Here is a 5,813-nt window from a genome sequence, read left to right as displayed (position 1 = left end):
GATCCCATGCATATGTAGATGAAAATTTCTTGGTTCATTTCTTTTCTTTTTGGTAGTGATCCTTTCCAACAGTGAGCCGTTGTAATCTGGGTAGTGAGCCCTCTGACAGTGAGCCTCTTTTTGTAATCCCATATAGTTTTAGTTATATTATCTTGAGAGTTAACCCTCTTTGTGGTTTTTACTATTTGGGTTTCCCACATATAAAAATTTGGTGTCTCTCTTATGGTTGTGTATATTGTGCATCTTACTTCTATTGCAAATTTCAATTCATCTAAGATTAAGATAAGTTTCAATTTATCAAAGTAGTCTATTTCATTAGGGAATACTGATTCACCCCCCCTCTCATTATTCTGGTTTGTTCAACAAATACAAGTGAACTATATCATATAATTCAATAAATATAAGTGAACTATATCATATAATTCAATAATAATAATAATACGATCCATTCTACTACGAAAACGGAGAGGGAGTAGAGGTGAGCGGGAGTAGGGGAGAGCGAGTGTAGGGTAGGGTTTGAATTCAAACGTCAACAAGGCATGAAGGATCATGGAGAGACAAGTAGAAAAAGGGGAGATAGACTAGAGATAGAAATGTTGAACAACAAGAATTTGGAGGCGGAGATGTTGGATGGGAAACATATTCCATAATGGGTGTATGAAATGGTTGTTGGGTGGACAAATGTGCCACCAAACAATATATGAAGGAATAATCCCATCCAGGGCAAACAAAATGGAGACCACAAGGTATGAAATGTGAAATTTAGAATAGGACCAATAACAAACCTAAAATTTTTGCCTTGCCGAATAATCTTGGATGGCAAGAGTGGGGTAAAATTAGGAAGAATACATTCAAATGGAATCCTCCACTCAACAGAGGGAGACGGTTTGGGATGTTCAAGCAAAAGTATCCACATGCATTTAATGTTAGGCCCACTATGGAAAGCTAATGTACTGAGAGGGGAGGGTTGAATCAGTACTTCAAATCCTTTCTTCAACAATAACTTTACTGTTAAGTATAAACCAAAAACTGTTGTAACATAATATAATGCTAAAACAAATAAATAACAATCATACATGATTCACTCCATAACACATATATTTTGGTTACGCAGAAACTCTTGGTTAGAGAGAAAAATTGCGGTGGGGATGACACCCACAACTTCACTATTGCAATAATAAAGGTTGCTCGGTTAGAGCTACATGTTTAGCTATTTTTTTATAGCTAACCCTGTTAGGATTATCAAGATCTTTAGATCTACCTTGCTAAAGGATTTTACAACACTTATTCTAAATGTTGCACCTGGTTAAAGGCTTTACAATTTATAGACTTTGTTAGAGTCTTTTACCTTGTTAAAGGTTTCTCTTACAACTCAAAATATTACAATCAAAATCTTACAAAATATCTGCAACTTCACATCTGAAATGTTAAAGCAGATTCTATGTGCTCAAAATGAGATTACCTTGCTTATAGCATACCTCGGTAACCCATAAATTTACTCGATAAACCTTTCTGTTTACTCTATTCCTTGACTGTTCTCTGAAATCCTTCTCAGTGACTTCTGTGTATCTCTGTCAATCATAACAGTCATAACACTCAGTGCTTTCCCATGATTTTGCTTTTCACATATGTCTCTCTTCACACACATGTTTGATCATCAATTCATGTTGTATAAATAGATCTTTTGTAATGGTGATCTTGTTCATGCTTCAATCTTACAAACATGATTCATTAAATGAATAACCATACACAATTATTTCATTGGATAGATGTCCTCAAAATCATACAAAATCTTAAGTGCAATTTCCAATGTGTTAACGGTTCCTTGTTCCTCGATCTTTGTAACATGTTTCCATATGTCTCTAGGTTCAATGAATCTGGTAACACATTTTACTCGGTGTGTATCAACTCGGTATACCATCTTTGTTGCTCGGTAATCATAGAACATTACTCGGTAGATAGCTCGGTGTATACTAAACTATGTGACTTGTAACTTCTGTAATCGACTGCTCTATGCTTACTGACTGAATATTTTGGTAGTAATAACCGACTAGGTTATATAGAATGACTTTGGACATAAAACTAATGACAACTTAGTAAATAGTAACAATCTCCCTTTTTGACATTAGTTTTGAAATGTTTGACAAAACTTTTTTTCAAAGTCATAACTCAAAAAAAATCTATATACTTACAAAATTTGACTAAACTGATAGTATATACAATTGTCAATAAAATAGTATACTCAGATATACTCCCCTTATCAATATACTGTACATAACTTTGATTATGCATGCATTGTGATCAATATTCTGTATTCACTGCTCGGTTCACTACTCGGTGATCACTGCTTCCCCTGTCAAAATTATCTGTATACTCGAATATGCTGATCTGCTCGGTATACTCCTCTTGTATACACTATACTCCCCCTTTTTGACAAACATCAAAACTAGTTACCATTCGGTGGAGGCAACTGGTCAAAAATGGATTTATACTTTGTTCTTGCATCAGTGAGAGCGGCAGAGAGGGCATCCTTGACACTATCCATGAGTGAGTTCTGAGCTGTAATATCAGCTAATAGTGAAATAAATCCATCTAAAGTGCTTCCCTCTGGCTGAGTGGATAAGGAGGTAGCCTTGTTGATCTATTCTTGGATGGAGGACAAGAGTGGAATGAATAAGGATTGAAGAGTCATAATGTCCATCCTTATTTTGTGCTCTTCATTCTTAAGTTCCAATTGTTGAGCCATGAGCATTTGTAACTTGGTATAGAAATTTTGAATAGAACTTGACTCAGTGGTCAATTTATTGGAGAGATCAGTGATCTCTTTCTCAATCACTTCTATTTTATTCTTGATATCTTTAATGAATAAAGAGAATGTATAGAGTTTCTAAAATAAATAAAGAATGTGCTTGAGTTGAGGGGACAACTCAGCAATAAATTTGACAAGTTTTACTTTACCAATAGCAATGGCTTTCTGTACCTCTTCAATCATTTTTGCAGTGAGCTCTTTGTCCTTCAATTTGCTCAGGTATTCAGATGCGTCTACTCCAGATGCTTCTATCTGATTGAGGAGTTCATCTAGTTGAATATGGATGGCTGCATCTTTTGTTACTGTAGCTTCAGGTTGCATTTCTGTTAAGAGTGCTTTGACCTTCTGAAGTACTTTGTTTTTCTTTTGAATAGCCATTTGTTTTTCTTGTTCAGCTTTGGCTTTGCATAGTTCACCGAATTCAATAAGTGCTTGCCCTTTTAATTTGGACATGTCTACATTTGGCAACACAATTGGTTTTGACAAATCTAACTTGAAACTATGCTTTTTCATTTTTTTTTCTTTAGAGGAGGAGGCTTTCACTGGTTGAACTAATACAATGGTTTGGGAGGCTTGTGCACCCTCGGTAGGTTGCTCGGTAGAGGCAACACTTTTGTCAATTTATTTAGCCTCAAATGTAGCCTTCGGTGAATCCTTACTCAGGGTCTCAGTTGTAACATTTTTAGTACCTGGAGGGGCTTGAGAAGTTTGTTCCCCGGTGGCTTGAGAAGTAGCTTCTCCTTTTGTAGATCAGTGACCCTCTTTTCCTTGTTTAGTATCCTGAGGTGTCTCGGTTGAAACATGTTGACTTACCGAAGGATAGGACTTGACTTGTTCCAAAACTGACTCACTTGATACCAGTTTGGCATAAGCATTCCCTTCTATCATTTCCTGTTCTTGTTCCTTGGTATCCATGACATCCTCATCAGGTTGGATAGTTTCAGCGGGATCTTGCTCGGTGACATCTACTATTTCAACTTCACCTTGCTCATCAACACTCTTGATTCAAAAAATTTCTTGCCATTTTTCTTTTGTCTCTTTCTCTACTTCAAGGTAAAGGCCATTCATCAGTTTCAAGGCTCTTTGCTTGACCAAGAAGTTTGTGTGTTAGTTTTTTAGATGTTCACTAATCTCATCTACCGACATGTCTGGAAAGAGATGCACCAGACTTCTTTCTCTCATCTTCTTTTCCGAGTCCATAGCATATTTCCACCTGTTATCAATGTGCAAGTACAATGATTTTGGAAGAGAATTGGTTACTTCCAATGGGACCAATTGGAATTTAAGAAGTGTGCATACAACTGACTCTTCTATTTGCCTCTTTTCTTCTTCTGTTTGAGAGTCATATTTGACATACCTAAATGCTCCAAATCCACCATATCGTTTCAAATTGGCAAAACAATTATCAACACTATGTACATCTTCCTTTTTGCTTTTGAAAATTTGAAATTTATTTTTGTCTTCAGACTCGGTGTCACTTGACTCTTTATTCAAAACGAGTCTCCGAGTAGACTTCTTATAAGTTTTTGTTACCTTTAGAATGGCAACATTTTTCTGTTTCTTGCTCGGTGACACTGCAGATGATCTAGTGTTTGGGCGTTTCATTGGATGAGTCGGTGATACCTATGATGTATCCTGTTTCTTCCTTTTCAAGATTTTTCCTTTTGGCAACTCGGTGCTCAAAGTAATAGCTACTGCTTGGGCTTTAGATTCCTCCTTGGTGATGACTTGAACGCTCTTGATAGGAGTGGAGGAAGAACCTTCTCCAAATTTCTCCGTTAATTCTTTAATCATTTTTGTTGCTTTCCTAGTAGCCTTTGGTATTACAATGCTCATTTTGACTTTTTCTTTAACTTCTTCATATGTACCGTATCTGATCTCAGTAGCATGCCTTGGTAGTGCAAGAAAAGCATCTATCTACTGCTGTGTAATGTCAAAATCAATCTCATTACCCATAGGTGGAAAATATTGAGTTCTCGGTTCTACCGCATTGACATAGCAGTAGTCGGTATCCACTTCAAAACATATATTATCCTTATATTTCTCCACTGACTGGGGTGGTATCCTATACCTGTTATGCATCTTTTCTTGAAACTTGCTAAAATAATCATCCATAATCTCATTGAAGTTATCACCTATCTGTTTGATGAAGTCATTGATTTGATGGGTGATTGGTCGATGTAGCTCCCAAACTACATTACCGACTGATGGAAAGAATTTCTCAAAATAGAAAAACATGCATACCAAAAGTGATCCAAACTTTAGTGTGTTTGTCAAGTTGTTCTTCTTTGGCTTCCTTATGGTGTTGAGATTTTCAAACAAATTTTTCAACAATACTTCGCATAGATCAATCTTCATACCTTTCTTCACAATTTTATAGGCTAAGTCAACAACAACACAGGGTACACTGTTTTCCCTTGCCGATTGAAAGAAACAATAACCTATGACTCTAATTGCAAACTTCAACTTTGCATCTATGACATTGTTCAGTTTCAGACCTCTGCAATCAGATTCAACTCCGGTTAAAGTGATCAATTCTTTCTGTGAAATCATTTTCTGAGCTCGGGAATGGTCAAAAATAGGGTAATTGGTGATCAAGTGGATGATTTCCTTGGTGGTCTTGAATGGTTGCTCTTCTAACCACATGAAGTCATCATGAACTCTGCTCAAAACAAATTTAACCCATTGGGGTTTGAAGACTCGCGGGTAGGTTAGGGCTTCGGTCAATCCCTTGATTTTAATATGTTCAAACTTGCTATCCAGTTTTCCATCGGTACACAATTCATCATATGTGTCCTTGATCTCTGTGTGACCTAGTTCCTCAACATGACACTTAGTGAAGAATCTGACATCCTCAATTAATAAAACCCTATCCTAAATGAGTGAAAATGCAGTTTTATCATCCGGTTCAGATGCTACTTTGGGAGGTAGTGAGTATTTCAGTGAGGGTTTCTCAATGTTCTCAACAACAACGGGTTTCTAAATCTTAGGCACCATTTCAAAC

This window comes from Cryptomeria japonica, chromosome 10 (assembly GCF_030272615.1).
Source record: "Cryptomeria japonica chromosome 10, Sugi_1.0, whole genome shotgun sequence".
Classification (NCBI taxonomy): Eukaryota; Viridiplantae; Streptophyta; class Pinopsida; order Cupressales; family Cupressaceae; genus Cryptomeria; species Cryptomeria japonica.
The sequence above is the reverse complement of the archived record's forward strand: the minus strand, read 5'-3'. Positions refer to the sequence as shown.